The following is a 19243-nucleotide window of genomic DNA, read 5'->3' on the forward strand; positions in this document are numbered from 1 at the left end:
AAATATTGCTGGGGAGTCAGTTTTGAATTCTTGTTCTGTTGGTATAGAATCATAAAGTCTTTGAAGTTGGGAGGGACCCTCACAGCACGGAGCAGAGGGGCAAAATCACCTCCCTGATCTGCTGACAACACTTGTGCTGATGCAGCCCAGGATACAGTTAGCTTTCTGGGCTTTCTGGACTGTGATGGCACATTACTGGTTCATGTCCAGCTTCCCATTTGCTCTATCAAGTGGTGTTATTGTGCTCTTCATATCTGTTGTAGTTTCCATGAAAATAAATGAGTTGCATTACTTTCAGCACAGTGTACATATATTGGCTTATTAGAGACAGCAAAGGAGGAGAGTGAAACGTTGGGAATCAGTATTTAAGTACTGAGAATGAATAACAAAGATACAAAAGTAAAATATTCCATGGCAAAAACAGTCCATGAGAGTAGACTGGATGAGACTGAGGGTGTCATTCACCAATGAGGAAAACAATGGATAAATCCATTAGTGAATCCCACATCACCCTGGATCCCATCATTGCAGACAGGTAATTGCTTGGAAAGTGGGAAAAACGGCAAAGTGAGATTCATAAATTTTGGCTGCAAGAGCACTGTGCCTCCTTGTGGGATAATGTTAGAACTGATTTTGAGTTTGTTCCTATATGTAAGGCCACAGGAGCTGCAGGGTGCTCCCGGTTGCAGAGCAACCTATTTTGTGCCCTGAGAGCCATTGAACTGGCTGGTCAGCATCTCTTCTGTGAAGAGGAGAAGCATAGGCCTTACTGATGTAACATCTCCATTGAAATATAAGAAACTTTGGAGTCAGGCTGAGAAAGGCAGGGCTCACAACAATTATTTTCAACTTAACAAGGTTTAAAAATAAGGAAATTAGTGATTGAATACAAATGTAATAATTACAAAGTGGAGATGTGTAGTACTGCATGTTCCTTGGAAAGGAAGATATGTATTAGCAGGATAATGTGAGCTCTGTATTAGTAAGTCCCTGTAAGAAAGTCTGTCACTCAGTTTTCCATTTTTAAATTGGAAATGGATCACCTATAATTTACTTATTCTTTTAGTGTTGTGAACCATGTACAGTTATGAAAGCATGAGGTGCAAAGTGCTAGTTTGAAATAGCATTAGTATTGTGATACGTGGTTAATATAATTTCAGTATATATAGGATTTTCTTACAATATTTTTAACAGAGGTTCAACAGAATGCAATTATACTTATGTATAATGTGTGAGATGAAGTCATGAATACTATAACATTTAATGAAAATAAACGTAACAGGAAGTAGCAGCTCTTTTTGAGGTGTTTTCAACTGTTGATACTAAACATGATTATTAAATTCGTCAATGGCAAAGTCTATGGCAGCAGACCATCTAAATTCATCTTTGAGTTATTATGTTTCTAGGGTTTTTTTTTTCCTCTCCTCAAAGCTATTTTGGTAATAGGAACCTAAGGCAGTCAGAACTCACTACTTACTTCTTCTCTCTTAGACATTCAACTTATAAGATTGGTTTAAAATATAATGAGATTTTAAAAATGCAAAGAATATGTATTACTTTTTATGTACCTTTTAGTTTTTGAGCCTTTAGGACCAGACAGATATTAACATTCATTAAAGAAAAGCTGGAAAAAAACCCTCAGATTTAGGAATTCAGGAACCAGAGAAGCAACTACATGGCTTACGATCTATCATTATTTAACACAATCTTATGAACTGATGAACTTGATGATGAACTTGGGCACCAGTCAGCTAAAACACAGAGTGGAAGAAACCTGACTCTGTTGTAGTTCAGAAAAGTTTATGAAGCTTTAAGCACTATTTTAAAAGACAAAACTGTTAAATGTGTCAATTAATGAAAGTAAAATAATTCTTGGACACAATGCCTTAGTGCTTAATGCTTGTTTTGTTGTGCTCAGGCTGTGGGGTCACTAATTATGAGGCAAGCAAGTAGTGGCAGGCAGTTGGAGGAACATTTGAAGACACGCTGCTTATTGCAGGTTAAATTCTGTCTCAAGGTATGCAAGATCAGCTTGAGTCTCGTTTATTTATTTGGCAACTTAATCTTCTGTAAGTGTTCTGGAGGATGCTATTGAGTTAGTAAATATTTATCAATGCTACAATCTTTTTAAAACTGCATCCTTATCTTCATTGTTTAAAGATAAAATGTACTGGCCTGGAGGAGAGAGAGATGAGGGAACTGATTGTGTTCTTTTATTTCTCCCAACAGTCAAGCAGGAATTATTTATAATATATTTCCTAGCTCTTGCTATTACAGAGAGGTCTTTTGGCCTCCTGAAAATGATATTTGGATGTGTAATTAAATTTGGTGTAGCTACAATGTTCTCCCAAAGCTTGCAAAATATTCCTTCAGCACCTTGATGCACATTACATAATATAGCTATTAAACATGGATTATCTTTTGGAGGAGAGGCAAAGATTAATGACTCAAGCTAAAATGATGAATTAGTTGTATGTGATGAGATGCAGACTCACAGCAATGTAGGAAACAGAACCAGAGAAGGCAAAAATCTCTTTGAAATGAAATTAATAGAGCCACAAGTTTAAGTTTAAAACAAAACAAAAATAAGGAAAAAAAAAATCTACCTATTCTGCACACAGGTGAGAAAAGAAATGCCTCTCTTGCACATATTAAATAGGCATATGCAAAGGAGCTCTTATGCCTGAACTGATGACTGGGCACCTGGTGAAGGGGTGGCTGGTCCACAAAGCACAGGTGCAAGGAATTCAACCGTGCTTCCCACACGAGCAGAGGGGGCAGAGCCTGGGCCCTCCCCTCCCTGGGCTCATTTAAAGGCTCGCCTGCAGAGCAGAGCCCTTTCTGGATGAAGGCTCTTCCTGAGAGGGAGTGTTGTGTATCAACAGTTCGGTGAGTCGGCGTTTTTATATATGTTGTCATTGATATTTCTGATGATGTTTTGTATGGTGTTGCAAAGAAATTACCGGAAGCAATTTTACTGCTTCTAAGGACCAAGAGCCTCTAATGATCTCCTAGAGAAACCTGGCTGGTGATTACAATCTCAGCTTTTTTGCAGAAAGCCTGTCTGCCACCTTGTGTAAAGAGAGCTTGCAGAAACTGTGCTGTAGAGTATTCCTGAGAATTCTCAAAATAAGAGCAGGCTGAAATACGCTTTCTTGGCATGATTTACCTATGGGGCTAAATTAATTTCCAGGTGTGGTGTGTGGAAGGCATTTTTCTCCCCAGTCACTGTGGTGATGTTTATTGGTTTGTATTTTGTCTTCTTGTATAGGTTTTCAGTCCTCTTTCTGAAATAACTGAAGCACTTGTTCAATGGAGTCCTATCCTTCAGGGCAGTGTGTGAAGGACAGTCCCTCCTGTACGGCTGTGGGAGATGGAGCCCATCTGGGGGCATTACAGGAGTAGCAGCAGGTGCTCCCAGCTGCTCATATGGTTCACTGCAGGGGGAGACAGGGAGGGCTCTGGCTTCATTTTGTGTGATTGAGCCTAGGTTGCAAATGCTGGATGACAAGTGCTGGGAGAGACTCGTGCTTTTGTGCTGGCTCCACTGCCTGAGCAGCTGTTTTCGGTTTGTTTGTGTGCTGGGGCAACAGTAGCACTGGGCCACCAACAGGCCTGCTGGCCGAACTGCTGGCAGTGCGTGATGCAAAGGGACAGCCTTTTCACAAGATGTTAACTTCTGACGTACCTGCAGACTTCTAGAAATCTACTTGAGTTGGTGTCTTTATGGAAGCTAACCTCCTTTAGTAGTTTTTTCTCTCATTATGAGCAGTATATTAGGATGAATCCTTTTATATTTTACAGTTACAGAAGATGGTTCATCTTAAATTTGATGCTTACAGTCATCAACTTGTGCTCTTCTTCGCTGAAATGTTTGTCTTTAAGGAAGAGCTACAGAAAGGCGAGTAGATTTTTATCTATAACTTTTTTTTGTGTAACTGATATTTCTGTCAGTGCTATCTTGAATGGAAAAAAGATGCACTGATTTCTGAATTGGTTGAAAACAAATTGTAGTATAAATCTGTGGCATAGATACAGATTAAGATGCGTTCATCCTTAGATGAATAAAGTTGTAATCAGGGCTTCTGTGCACCTGGAAGAGTAACCCTTCTGTAGGTGCTTATGGAAAGTGTTCCCGGGAATACTCCTGAAGACTCCCGGTAAATGGATAGTTTTTAGCAGTGGATGGTACTGAACTGATTTAGCATTTGTTCCGTGATTGGATTAGTTTAATCTGGGAGTACTTGCACAAGAAGCATCTGCCAGCAGCTGATTTGCTGAGGAGTGTCCTGTTACTAGGGAAGTGCTGCTAAGTAGACAAGTATTGCAGCTTTTCCCACTGAGTTAGCTAGATGTGGATTAGAGTATTGCAGTCTGAAGGCACGGGCTCAGATACGTGAACGATCCAAATCCTCTATTGCAGGTTCTAACCTCCCGTACGTGCATCTCCAAGTTCCCCACCCCATAACTTTCCATCCCCCTGCATGTCAACGGAAGACTTAACGAGTCTCCTTCCCGTCTAGACACTAACTGCCCATGCAAGTGCTCATCCCATCAGAGCTGCAAGTTGCTTCTATTCACGCGCTTCTCCGGTCAGGATCGCCATTACACAGGGATTATGCGCCCTATTTGATTTGGGCTCTTCTCCTGCAGACAGCCTTTGTTCTCAGTGTTCTTCCACACCCTGTCAAACTTGTTTTTTTCAGCCTCTATTCTGAACGTTCGGCTTGAACCCCTACGGGTTATGTTTGCAACCGTTCTTTTTTCCTCTCATTTCTATTGAGAATGTTGTCCTCATAAATATTATCTTTTTTTTTTTTTTTTTTTTTTTGTCATCACGCTAACAGTATTGGTACCCTTGTGGTGGGTCTCTCTTTAAATAGGGCATAGGCTCTTTTTGCTCACATGCATCTTCACTGTGCTCCCTCCATGTCCTATGGGCAGTGATGGCATTACAATATTTAGAATCCTATACGAAAAAAGCTGTAGTGAAAAAGTAAAGGTAATTCTCCTAATGTTCTTCTGTAACTTGTTAGCACAGACATAAGTGGTGTGGAGATTTTTCGAGAATACATCATTTAGTAAACTAGTATTCTTTTTCTTTTTTTCTTAGCTGAGGATTGAGACCTATTTTAGGGTTGTGGAAAGATCAGCAGTTCGGTTCCATTAAGATGTGGGAGTAAGTAAATACTTGCAGGCAGTAATTACAGCCTGTTTTTGTTCCCCTGCCCAGAAGAAATAGAGGTGCTGATGCCTGGGGAGGAGGAGGGCTGGAAGGAATGGAAGGGTGGCAGGAAGACTGATGAGGAGAAAGGGGCTGCATCTTAAAAAAATGTTTGAAAAATGTTGTCATAAGTGGTTATACAAAGTTCAGTGCTATCTTGTGGTAGAAGAAAAACAGCACAGAACTGCTCAGTGATTGATGATTCAATCAAGATTCAGTAAGGAAAAAAAATCATCTTTAAATAAACTGAGATGCTCTGTGTGGAAAGCTTCTTTATTCCTGAAATATTCCTGAATCCCATGCACTGTTCCTGTTTGGGATGTGACTGCTCTGAAAAGCTGATTGCTGCTGGCAGTTTGTTTCTGACTAGGAGTGATTGGTCCAAAATTGCTATGTTGTCCTGGAATGAGAATATATGAACTTCATGTGTAGCCAGAAGGGTGCTTAGTTTTACTGTTTGAGAGTAATGCATTGGCCATCTGCACAATTTGCTCCTGCAGCTTGAATACAGCTTTTGCTTAATGGTTTCCTCTCTGGAAGAACTTAATAAAATCTGCAGTAGATGAAGCAGAGGCTCACAGTTGCACAGTTTAGCACATACTGTGCCTACCTCACAGTCAATAGGATGCCTTAGTCTGGAATAGGATCTAGCTGAATATGACTATAATCCATTTTTTAATACAGAACTCATGTTGCCTACAGTGAGATTTCCCTTTAAAGGCTGGCAGAATGCATATAATACTTTGAAACATCCTTTAAAAAAAAAATACCTGGATGCCAAATGTTTTGTTTCATATTAAGTGTTCACTTCTGAAAGAGGGCACTGGACTCGCTCCAGGAAAGCACTCAAATGCAGACTAAACTATCGGCACACAAATAGCTTTTGTTCATGGAGCCCGGCTTGGCTTGAGTCCAAAGATTAAATACCTGCCCACAGAGGGTCTTTGTAGAAACTACTGAAGTCAGTAGGAATGTCAGCGTGCTTAATGGTAAACATGTGGAAAAGGCTCAGCTCAAAGTTTTTGATACCTTCAGAAGAGATTTTTCTGTTCACTGAACTGTTTCTGCTTTCCCCAAGGGAATGGTTATCTGTCACCTGCATGGAAAGATGTTCAGGATGCTGGCTTCAGCAGTGTCATCCTATTCACCTGGGCTGTAACTGATGAGTTTTGCAGTTGAGATTCTTGACTTAAACCTTAATGGAAAGAGAGTTGATTTAAAAAAAAAAAAAAAAAAAAAAAAGTATTTTCATGATCCTGTGCATGTTTATATTGAGGCCTAGTGAATAAAGAAGGGACCAGGAAAATCAGTTCTGTTGCTGACTTGCCTGCTAACCTGTAAGTTGGCTGAGATGAGGTGATTTATCTCCTTTGTGGATCAGTGCTACTTGGGGTATAACGAGGATTATGATGCCTTCTGAGCAGTATAGTCCGGTTTGAACATCTGCACTGCTGATAAGTGGTAATATCTTTGGACAGTGTTTATCACAGCTGTATGATAGGTGGGTCTGAACCGTGATTTTTATGTGTCTGTCTGTTTGAAGTGGGTGTTAGGAAATATTGAGAGAAGAGCATCAAGTTTTTGTTTTCCTTCAGGAAGGAGAAGAAGGATAGGGATTTTAGCAGTTAAGGGTAAGCATTCTGAAGATTCCAAATGGCTTTATAGATTGTTGAATTTTGTTCTGAATCGGTGTTTTTAATCAAAATGCAACCAAATAAAACTCTGCCTACACGCAAAACGTCCCCAGAATACCTCTCCCCCCCAGCTGCTAAAAGTACATCTGGATGCACTCAGTGATTGCATGTAATTGCCAGGATGTCTGAGGTGACTAGAAATTTAGTGAAGAAAATCTCTTGTAGCAACAGCTACATCGGGGAAATTATTATGGAGAGTACTTTGAATACAGATTTCTGCTCGTAATTAATGATTCAAAGTAAATTTGTTAACAGGAGATGCATTTTCTTGTTTTTGCTGCTGCTCTGTGCCTTACAGACAAGTTCTGAACTGTACTGTGGCAGACAAAGAGTGAGAAAATTCATTTTTAAAGATAGACAAAAAAATAAGCTATCTCCATTTTACAGGTGAAATTATGAAGCTTGAGAAGCTTGTTTAGAACTACACAATGTTAATGGTCCTAGTGAACCAATCTTGAGATCTAGCTTTTTTAATATCCTGCTGGTTGGTGCAACTTGGTTATGACATATTTCCAAATCACCTCTCAGAAAGCCAAATTAAGACAGTTTGCTGGAGAACATAACCTGTTTCCCACCCAAAGTAGTGGTAGTATTAGAGCTCATTGGAATTCATGGTCAGCCTGACTTGCTTCATCGCTTAATCCCAGAGAGTGTCACCTCCAGGATGCAAGCTTCCAAATCTCCTTCCCTCATTTTTTCAGACAGTTCCCCTCAAGGTTTATTGTCCAGCTAAATGATTCCTGTGGTGCATCAAATCAAATGTGCAAGATTGCTAAACTTTGTGTGAATGCTCTTTTCAGAACTGTTTAGCAAAACCTCTTTGAGGGTATTCCAGCTTCAGGAATGTGTCTCAGAGGAGAGGCAGATGGCAGTTTGCCATTGCTGTTTTGTGGTATGTCTGCCTGTGGAGGAAGAGGGAATCCCTTCAGGAGCCTGAATCACAATGTTGATGTAACTGAAAAATGTAAAGCCCTGCTGTGGAATTTTTGGCTGTGTTGAATTGTATGATAGCTTGCTGCTGGCTTGGGTGGTTGTACTGGAGCTGGCTTTCACCTGCGTCTTGGAAAATGTTTCTTTTAAATTAGCTGCTGTAACATATGAATTCTTGCATGAGATATCAATAATTCCAGTTCTCACCGTAACAGAATTAAGCATAGGCCTGACAGTTGCCTGGAATTAACCAGAAACTTCTGAATTGTTCGTATGGAGCCTCACAGGGTGGTTTCTGATCTTTGACTTTGAAAACAATACGTAAATTTTTCTCTTGAAGAGAGTTGATGATCCTGAACATGCAACATACATTTCAATGGGGACCAGCTTTCCACAAATGCTATTTATCTGTCCCACAGTTTGCTCCTTATATTGTTTCCCTTCATTTTATAGCAGAAATGGTAAATGGATAAGGAGAGTGATTCCCACAGCAATTACACTTTTTAAACAAGTTTATTAATGTGCACCTCTTACATATGTGTATATGCAAGTCTGTTGACATTACTGGAACTTGTATTTTGCCAAGTTCATCCTTGTTCTTACCTCAGGATAGAGTTGCAATTAGTTAAATGTTCACAAAGACTTTTTTAAAAAACTTAAACTGTTCTTTTGAAATAGAAATTAGATTTTCACAGTATCACAGCATACTTGGCTGCAATTCAGCAATTCAGTGTCCGAGTTCACTAAAGGGTAAACTTGGTTTGAGATCCCTTTTTGTCCCATAATCTCTCAATTACTGTTAGTAAAATAGTTGCTTCTACTTCATCAATCCCTCTACAAAGTGATTCTGTGCAGTCTGGAATTGGAATAATTAACAGGCTCATATGGAAACAGTCTTACGGAGCTAAGGGCATAATAACATATGCCAAGACAAGCAGCCTGGAAGACAACTGATAAATTATCTGGATAGCACCTCTTCGAATGGAGATGTTGTGGAAGGAACTGTACTATGGAAGCACAACTGTACAGCCATCAGTTATGAGATGAGTGCCTATTTGCATACTTGCACTGTGCATTAAGTACAGGTGTTTTCTCTATTAATGAAGACAACCAATTTAACTAGTGCAAGTGAGAAAATTCACCTACTAGTGAATTTTTACTTACCCTTCTGTGATCTGAAAGGGTCACTGCCTCTTGAGTTTAAATGCTTGAATTGATTTATCCAAGACCACATCTATCAGGCCAAACTTGGATCTTATGTGTATTTCTCATTTCAGGCTGAGTAAAGACTTTTGTATACGTTGTTAACAACAAGTGGAAAATTTTGCTGTGTCATGTTCTCTGCTTTGTATTCCAGCAAAGGGAATGTGGAATTCTGGATCTGCTCCTTCTGCAGCTTATTACCATATGTTGCTTTGTTTGAAGTGGCAATATGTGAACTAAAATTAAAAGCAACTGAGCAAGAGTTATTTTCACAGCTGTAGGGAGTAGAGGTGAGAAGTGTTTTACTGCCTATGTTCTCTTCCAATGTCTTCATTGGAATCATTGTGATCAAGCATGTTTGTTTAAAGAAAAACAAACACTGTTCTAGTTCTTCAGGAAGGTTTCTGTTATGTACGTGCACTCATGTGTAGCATCCTAAACTTGCTGACGAGTTATGAGAGATTGCTAGTGTTCTGATCACTAAGCACTCTGTTCAGATAAAGCAATTATAGTCAGTACAATGTCACCTTGTGGTTAATGAAATCTTATGTTTTGGACCATGAAGTATTTGTGTTTCAGAACCACCATGCTGCATCCAGACTCTTTGGAAAAGTTTTAAAATCTTATTAGCTTCTTAATACTTGAATAACTTTTCACAGTGTTGTAAAAGGAGTTGAGAAAAGTGCTTAATGTTTTATATCTTCCAGTGTTTAAACAGTCTGAGGCTTCCTGTGCTCTTACATTTGTGCGTGTTTAAGATGGAATGGCCCAAAGTTGGATTTCTTGAAAGTGTTGTTTAATGGGAGACATAACCTGTCTGAGCTAAAAGCAAAATAACAGTAAGGTTGGAACAATGAGTGCTATGTCTTGCATCTGATATCTTAAAGGCAAGGATAGTAAAGATCTCTCACTTGAGGGTATGATGAAAGTGAAAGAAAATCTTTCAGACTTCAACAGTTTGGTTGAAGGAGAAAGTGGGAGATAGTGGTGAGAGTATCGTTTTGGATGCATCCAGCTTTAGTCCATCTTTCTCTGCACAGTCACTGGAATGAGGATGCATGCCACCTGAAATCCCAAATGCTGACATGGCCTTTTATTTCCTCACCCTTCTCAGGAAAAACAAATCTTTAACTTGATATCTTTCATTCACAAAGACAGATAAAAATAGCCAGAGGGCAGTAAGCCTGCTTTGGGTGACATACATGGGAGCTTGCTAATTACATTAATAATCATTCCTGCAAATAACAAACCAAAAAAGAGTTGGTTATTTTTGGACAGGAATAAGTACTGAATATTTATAACTAATTGGAGCGGTGTTTCTCCCCCTGTAAGCAGGGACAAAATCTGCTTGGAACAAATTAGTTATAAGTAATTTATTTGTTGTATGTAAAATGATACATAGCTATGACTGTATGGGAATAATGCAGAATGTTGTATGTAAAATGATACATAGCTATGACTGTATGGGAATAATGCAGATGAACAGATAACTGAAGTACGTGCTTACATTGAATTAAAGCAATTTAGATCTTTCTAATTGTCCTTCCTGAATACTTTTAGATGCCTCTGTGCAAAAGCCACAGAAATATGACATATGTGAAGATGTATCTTTTGAGTGTCTGTCATCTCTCTAGTTTGTAATGAATAGTTTAAAAAAAAATAAAATACACAAAAAAAAAACCCTGATGCTTTGCTATGAAGTGTTCAGTGAGATGGTTCTTATTCATCTAGTCATGTTTTTCCCTCACCTTTGAAGTGCTATTGCTCTTTGAGCTTGACAAACAGCAATTGAATTATTCTGCTCTGCTTTTAAAACATTTTAGTGCCTTTAAAAATGTTGTTTTGCCTTTCCAGAATGTTGTATCTGCACAGGGATGCATTGGCATTATTTTTCAACCTTAGAAAAATTGGAGGCCTGTGTCAAAGAATGAAAGAGAATTTGTTGCGGGGCCTGTTCTTGTTATCTTGGATTTGGTGACTGTATTGTTTTGTTACGAGACCAGAAAGTGGCTTCCTGCCCCTTCAATTACAAATGTTTACATCTATATCTCTGCTTTCAGAGCTAAAGGCTTTTACTAAAAAAAAAAAATTGTTGAATGCTCTTTTAAATTGGGGAAAAAAATGTAACAATCCATATCCTATTACTTTAAATAATCTTGTTAAGGCACTAATCTTTTTATTACATTAAGCAGATGGTTTGGAGTAAGAAATCATTTCAGTGTAATAGTTAAGCTCATATCAGATTTTCAAAATCTATTGAAAATTAATCATTGGAAGAAAAGTAATTTGGTGATCATTGAAAGGAAATAATAGTTTATCTGAGTCTGAACACAGATTAATTAATGGAATATTCTGCAATGTTAGAATTTCCTAGTGCTGCTCCACCTGTACTGTTGATGTATCAGTGTCATACAGGCTAACCAGGGAAAAGGTGGCAAAACACAACAACTGTGAGGGAATAAAATATTTTTTGCTGCTATTTTTTCCTGGGGTTTATCTGTATTTTTTCCTACTCTTAATTTCCAGCTTTATCCAATAGTACCAGCTGTTCTCATATGAAAAGAAAGTAATTAAATCAATGATCTGCTCAATTAAATTGTCAGATTACTCGGAATGAGTATCACAGAGAGGAAGGGAAGATGCTAACTAATACAATAAATTGTTTTAATTTCTATCTCTTAAACAGATCACATTGTTACTATTGTGAATAAGATGTGAATAATTGAAATACTGTTGTTTGAAACGCATAAAGCAAGCTTAATGATCTCCTCCTGAAGACTATACTGGACCCATAGCTGAAGATTCATATTGGCCATTGTAGGCATGAATAGTTTTCAGGAAGAGTGCAGGAAGCTCCACCTCTTCTTGCAATGCCTCTTCTTGGATATTTTCAGTGGTTTTAATCTGACATCCATTTTTCATGTGCAGAAACCACATTTATGTGCAGCTTAGAAATAACCAAGAAAATGGGACTCAATCCTGAGTCACAAGGCATTGTGCCTGTGCTGCCAATGCTGGCAGAGGATGATGTGTGCATATATCTGTGCTGACCTGGCACCCCTTTTCCCTCCCTCCATCCCCCTTCTTTCTTGATTTCTTGCCTAGCTTGACAAACTTCCTTCAAACTGTCAAAATTTCTGTAATAGGTAAGAAAAGTCTGGGTACTGCATGTAACAGATTTTTGCCTTTGGGGCATGTGACATTAACCTTTCTCTGCCATTCAGATGAGTTAGAACACTGTCCTGCTTTAATAGGGCCAGATGTTTCAAAGTAGCAATTGAGGTTCTGCCTAAACAGCATGATTTAGATGACAAAGCAGTCCCAGCTTCTGTACTTCTGTATTGCCAAGTCAATTAAGAAGATACAGCTCTTCCATCATGCCAGGCTATAATCTGTCAGCCAAGTAAAGGAATGACTACAGATAGGAAAGAGGAAAGATTATGGTGTTTGTGCTTGGATTTTGCTTTGAGGGGAGAAGGGGCTGGGAGCTAAGCTAGAAGCATGTCTAGTTCTTCCAGATCATGGAGAAATACCTCTGTTTGGACAGTTGCCATATAGGCAGTTCTGGCTTATGCAACTGAAGATTCAGCATCGAAATCTCTTAACTGTGTCATACACCAAAGTATTTTCGTACAAGTATTGCTTTTTTTTTTTTTACCTGAAACCTTGTAAATCAGTGAAAGGACACTGATATTAGTCTTGTCCAATTCATGAGAATCCTTGAGGTGCAACTTCTGTTTATTTTAGTAGGATAACATTATTTTGTTATTCCTTGACATTGATTCATAAATCTTTTCCTGAATAAACCATTTTATTGTCTAGAATGTATCTATGCTTTCTGGGCAGTCGTTGGACATATTTTTGGATGATTTTAGCTCCTACTAATCCTTATTTATCCCAGATGCTGAAAGAGAAATAATGAGCTTCATCTACCAGGCTCTGTGAAGGAAACACATAAGTGATTATCTTCCTAAACCTGACATGTTGATGCAGGTTTCGTGTTCTGCTGTTGTGTTTTTTTGTTTTTGAGATTTGTTTTCCCAGGAGTTTGAAAAGATGTGGATATTTTTTGGGTTTTTTGAAGTTGTCTAAAGAAGAGGTAAATATATTTATATAAAGTCTGTGCATGGCTGTATATAGTATAAATGTAACTGAAATACCCCAAGCATGGGGTTTAAGAAAAGGTTGTATGGGAAAGATTGCTAATCTAAGGTATGGGTGCAGATGTGGATTTTCCATGTCCAGGGTACAATTTCTGCAGAGTTTATCCAGTCTAAGAAAGGATTTTTGCATAGCTGCCCCATCAGTGCTTTGCTTAGTTTCTGCTTGGAGACTTCATTTTTTTTTCCCTTATGTTTTTGTGATACGGTAATTACCGAGCAAGTGCACTACTCTTTTTATCTGAAGCTAGTTCCCCTAAGGTGAGACTATGCTGGCCTATGGTCACTTTGGTTTTATAGCCAATTGGTGGAGAAAACATAAGCATAACTAAAGAAGTTGGAAATGTTCATGAGAGAGGTATGTACATTGCTCTTATAAAACTGAATAATCTTGTTTGCATAATACTTGAGGTTTTTATTGCAAATTACTATACCCTGCCTTTACGAAGTAGCTGAATGTGTTAATTACTTAGGGGAACCTGCAAATCAGATGTTCTGTCTCACTACAGCTGTGTTGGTAGTGATGTCAAATCATCCTTCATTCCTCTTTGTTTTTGCCTTGCTGATGGAGTTGTGGGCATGATTCAAAGTTAGCTATTAAGCATAATTTCACTGTATGTTTATTTTAGTGGCTTTGTGTTCATAATGTGCAGCACAACTGCGTACTTCCAATCATGCTGACTTAATTGCATGAAAATAGCAATTTTAACATTAACTGGCTGAATACAGGTACACTAGTTAATAATTCATACAGTCCGGATTGCATTTTGTATGTCTGAACTGTGAAAGGATGGCTATTTAGATTCCAACGAAGTAGTTTCAGATTTAGGTTTCTTGCTTTTCTAGATAGCACACCCAGCTGATAAAATGAACAAAGACTAGAACTGTATAACTGAAGTAAGAAGTAGAATGATTCTTTGTTATTTCTGGTCAAGTAACTGAAGAAGGCCAGCAGATGGAGATTTTTGTGCAACTGTTGTAATTTGGAATGTCTGTTTAAAAAATGCTTTTTAACTACTCCAGTATAGCAGCAATATATTCATTAATCATTTAAATGGCATGCTTAATGACTTCACCTAAAGCCATTGGTTGCACAAAATGGGCTATTAGAAACTGAAGTAGATGCTCTAAAGCCAAAGTCTGAGAACAACTTGATCAACTATTGAAGCTAAATGGAATGCAGAATGCTCAGCGTGTGATTGCTGCTTTAAGTATCTGAATAGTGTTATGACAGTGAGATAAATAAAAAAAACAAACACCTTTAACTGGACACACTCACTGTTACTTAATTTTAAGAAGTATGTGTGATCTCCAACTTTTAACATAATTTCTGGCGTCTAATTTAAGAAAATAATCTGTGTTGTGCATTTGGGGCTCATTTGGTCTTTCCATTTTTGGTCTGTATTTTATGGATATGGAACATCCATAAAACATCCAATCTTAGTCTGAAAGCTGTCTGTGCATGTGTTAATTTGGGTAGTCCTTTTTGATGCCACTGAACTCCTTTCTCGTAGACTGTGGTACTGGTAGGAAAACAACATTCTGTTTTGTGTGCCATGTAAAGCTTTATGCGTTCAGGCTGGTTATTTAGTGCAGTATCAAGATACTCAAAAGTGCCTGATTAGTAATGTAAATGCTCAGTTTCTAAGATGTTTATTTCTAAACCCTCTATTTTTACAGAATATTGGTTTTTTTTTTTTTTTCCCGGAGTTTTCATGTGCTACATCTGAACTCAAATTTGTTTGGGAAAGTTCCATCACAAACACCCAGCTAGATCCACAACTTACAGCATAAGAATGTGAGAAGAGCATTTTCTGCTATTCAGAAAATGTTGGGTGTGTGTATTACATAAGTCTAAAAGCCTCTCTTTTAAAGCATTAGGCTCAGTAGGAGGCATGAGTAATCTGCACTCTGCCTTGTTTGAAGCAATTGGTTTTGAAAGAAGAACTATGCAAACTTGAAAATACCTGTTTGTGGTAGTCTGGCATTGTGTTCATTTTCTCTGTATAAGAGAGGGACAAGAACAGAGATACTGTTAACTTTCGAAGTGATGGGGAATGAAATCTTTATACATGTGGGATTACTGTTTTAAGTTATGTAAGCTATTTCAATAATACAGTATCCCCAGTTGTTGATTGATGCACGGGTTCTGTATTACTGGCTCTGCAACATGCTTTAGATTCCTTATGGACATTGTTTTTAGTGCTTTAATAGAGAGGGAAGCTTCTATTTCAAAAATTAGCACATATATTTAGAAATTAGACCAACCTGTTTAATTAGCTTGTTTGTAAGTTTCACTGAAATGCTACAATAATATTGTTTGGGCAAGAAATTTTTACTGTCATCCAGTTTTCCTCACCTGTTTATTGAAATATCTGCCTAATATATATTAAATTTATGCAAGAAAACCTTCCAAAGATTAGACTATGATGTGTGGATGTAAAAAATTAATAGGGACCATGCATTTCTCAGCAGGAGTTTAGGATAGCTTCACAAGTGGATGTGCTTAAGGTGATTAGGAGTTATGTATCTCTTAGGCTGTTGGATTCGTATAATAATTTTCATGGGAAACTGCTGTGATTTCAGGGATGCAAGACATTAAGGAGAGGTAGAATCTTTTTCTTCAAGTAAGAAGTGAAAGACCCTCTACGTATCACTAAATGTTTTTAGGAAAAAAAGAAAATAGACTTACTAAGTACTCTAAAGGGACTTGTCACGTACAATTTTCTTTATTCATAATATGCTATGAACCTTTGAGAAATAGCTGTGCCATGACATAAGCTGCAGGATAAGCCTGAAAGACAAGAATGCCATTATGGACGTGTAGATATTTCTTGTTAGTCTTTCAGTATAGCGAAATTCCAGTAAATGTTGACATTTTGACCAGTTATTGTTCTGGAAGGAATTTCCTTTTTGTTGCTAGATCTGTAAATGGTCAAGTTATCATTAAGGAATTCCCACAAAAAATATTTTTTTTATCCTGTCCACGTTGTTCTGTTCATTTTCATTGCAGTGTTGTCATCTGTATCGTGTAGGTGTGGTCATTCATGGATTTTGAAATTCTACTGAGGTATTTTCTAAGGATCTCTATACTGTCTCATATGTTAATGTATGGGACAATACATCTACTTATATTAAAGTTCTGTCTATTGTACAAGACAAGACAAACAATTTCACAGGAGAATAAACAATTGCATAGCTTTGTTTTGCCCCTCAGTCCTATTGTACAGTCTTGACAAGATACAGGGTCATGGATCTTTGTCTTTTGTTGCTGCTGTTCCTAAAATAGTTCATACTTCTAGAAATTTGTCTTTGTAAGACAGGTTCTCTGCCATCATTAAAAGTGCATTGTTGATCTGTCACTGCCTGGATACTGTTCTTTCAAGTGCTTTCCTAGGCTTCTGTATTTCTATGAGTTAAAATCTGTGTAGTAGGGAAGTGAGAACTCAGAGCACAAAAAACACAGACTTCAATGTCATAAGGGATAAATAGAAGATAATGAGGACTTGCTGCAAACTCTTCTATTTCTGCAACGAAACCAGAGGAGGAGGAATTCTTGTTCTCATGAGACTTGATGGGGTTCTAAATCTTCCTTCTGTCTTACAAGCCTGTTAATATGCTGTAATCTGTGTTTTTACTACAGATACAAGAATGTCTGCTTGGTCAAATGTAATGCCTTATGCACTGTAGCGTTCTTTTTCAAGCAATGTCCAGAACCAAATCTATTAAAGATGAGCAGAAGTAGCCTGACAGATTGCCCCCAGCATGTTACTGTTTTAGGCTGATTTCTGCTTTGAAACAGGAGATTTTGAATAACATGAACCAATTTTATGTGAAAACAGGAAGGCATAAAAAGCAATAGGGAGACAAAAGTTTGCAGCACGGTTTAGGAGATATAGATAATATTGCTGCAATAACGTGATTATGCAAATTCTTCATATCATTACTGCTTTGCTTCTGTACTTTCACTGTGATCCACGGGAATCGGGGCATAGCAACTCAAGTAACAGCATGTCTGCATTGTGAACAATGGGAATTCTGGCTGTAAAAGATGATAGATGTTGCTCAGTAAATGAGAAACTCGGTAATTCATGGAGTGACTGAATCAGAATGACTGAAAAGAAGAAGATTCTGAAGTGAAGAACAAACAAAATATGAGAAACAAAAGTTTATGGTGAAAATAATGGGAAGTAGTATGGTCATTATTTTGATGATTCATCACCAAACTTTAGTACAGTATCATTTATTAATGAATTTTGTACCAAGTGTAAGTGGAAGCCAACGAAGATGATGATAGCATATGGGAAAAAAGTCCCAATTATGTTTTCCAGATGTCAGTATACAACATGCTATATACTCTGCCAGAAGTCTAAATGGTTGAAGAACTGGGATCGAGCTAGAAACCTGAGTATTTTTTTGAGGGACTTTTTGCTGCCTGTTGCTTTCAAGAAGCTGAAAGGCAAATTAGGTAAAAGCTTTTTGGACTATAAACAGAGCTGGCTAGAACTTGAATATTTGAGGGAATCCTTGCAGTCCCACACCATCTGCTGTTTAAGGCACTGAGAAAGTGTTGTTATTCCTGCTGGAACAGATGTGTGTACAGTCATGTTTATTGTATCTCTTGTTTCCTTCTCTAATTACTGCCCATATATTTTTGCTTTGGCTATCCTGTGTGCATTCCCTTGAGTTACTTGGTGTAACAGTAGCCATTCAGTCTTCATTCTTAACATTGCAGGTAGTCTTCAAGTAACTTCATATAAAAATTCCTTAGGAAAAAATAACTCTTGTCTCAGTGCTTCCTTTTTGATCATAGTTTAAAAAACAAACAAAAGACCAAATTTCATATTTGGTATTGTCTTTAAATATTTTTTTGAAGGTGCTTCATTTCTCAGGATAGGAAAAAGGGAAATATTAAATCTAAGTCTCTACATGTCTATATGATAGCTGTTTTACAAACACTTTGAAATGACCTTATCAGTTAATTGTGACTCAGGAGCATGCTTACTGTAACTGAAATATAGTTAGCAAGAGTATCCTGAAAGTAGTGTCTCCTGTTTTATTATGTTGGTCTGTGATGTTGGGGTAGGTGTTGAACCTTCCTATCAATATTCCGTTGTTTTGTTGCTGTGTGACCCAGAGACTCAAGTACAAGCTGAATCTTCATTAGGAAAACCGTCCAGAAAGGCTATTTTCATAAAGATATGAAATTAATGCTCTGTATGATGGTTTTTTTCCTAAATGTTTTGTTACATATTTAGATGTTCTTTGAATGTGGGAACAGGCAATATACATTTAAAAAATCAACTCATTTTCTTTACCCAAGGTCTGAAATGTAACTTGTCTAACGGCAGTAAATTTGTCTTGGTGAACTAATAGAAGTTAGGCCAGTCTCTTGTGCTTTTTCAAAGGTGTTTTCCTTTCTATTCTCAAAGGTACCATGAATATAACTTATCATTTTATGAAGAAATAAGCTTTTGATGTGAAAGGTGACAATCACAAAAGGTGTGAATCTTTTGTAGAGATCTGCAAGAACAGAAGTTAACAATACAGGCTGGACTTCTCTGCCCTCACTGTGATATTTGAGAGAGGGAAGGGATACATTAGCAGTGCCATGAAGGAATATGGCATTTCCAGTTTAGATTGTTGTGCACGAACTATGTGCAAAAGGGCTGAGACCTCTGACATCTTATATTGATCTGAGAGAATAGGTCTTAAAGTTTATCTGTCTTGTGGACAGATAAATACTGTTTAGCTTGCTCATTATCTATGGAGTTTAATTGGTTATTTTCTTTTGATCCAATAACTTGACTTTCTGATGATAGGTGCTCTGGGCTACACTGTGATTGAGGGTACAGGACTCCCTGTTGAGGGGGTTGAAAAATTTCTCCCTCCAGCCTATGAACCACAGAGGGACCTCAGATTCTGAATGCATTCCCCATTCATAGCCACCATAGAAGGATAAGTAAGAGGAATTAAGACTTAGGTAGTCTCTGTGAAAAATGAATGCAGGACTGTTGTGAGGAATTATGGTT

This window comes from Tetrao urogallus (assembly GCF_951394365.1).
Source record: "Tetrao urogallus genome assembly, chromosome: 13".
In the NCBI taxonomy this organism is placed as follows: Eukaryota; Metazoa; Chordata; class Aves; order Galliformes; family Phasianidae; genus Tetrao; species Tetrao urogallus.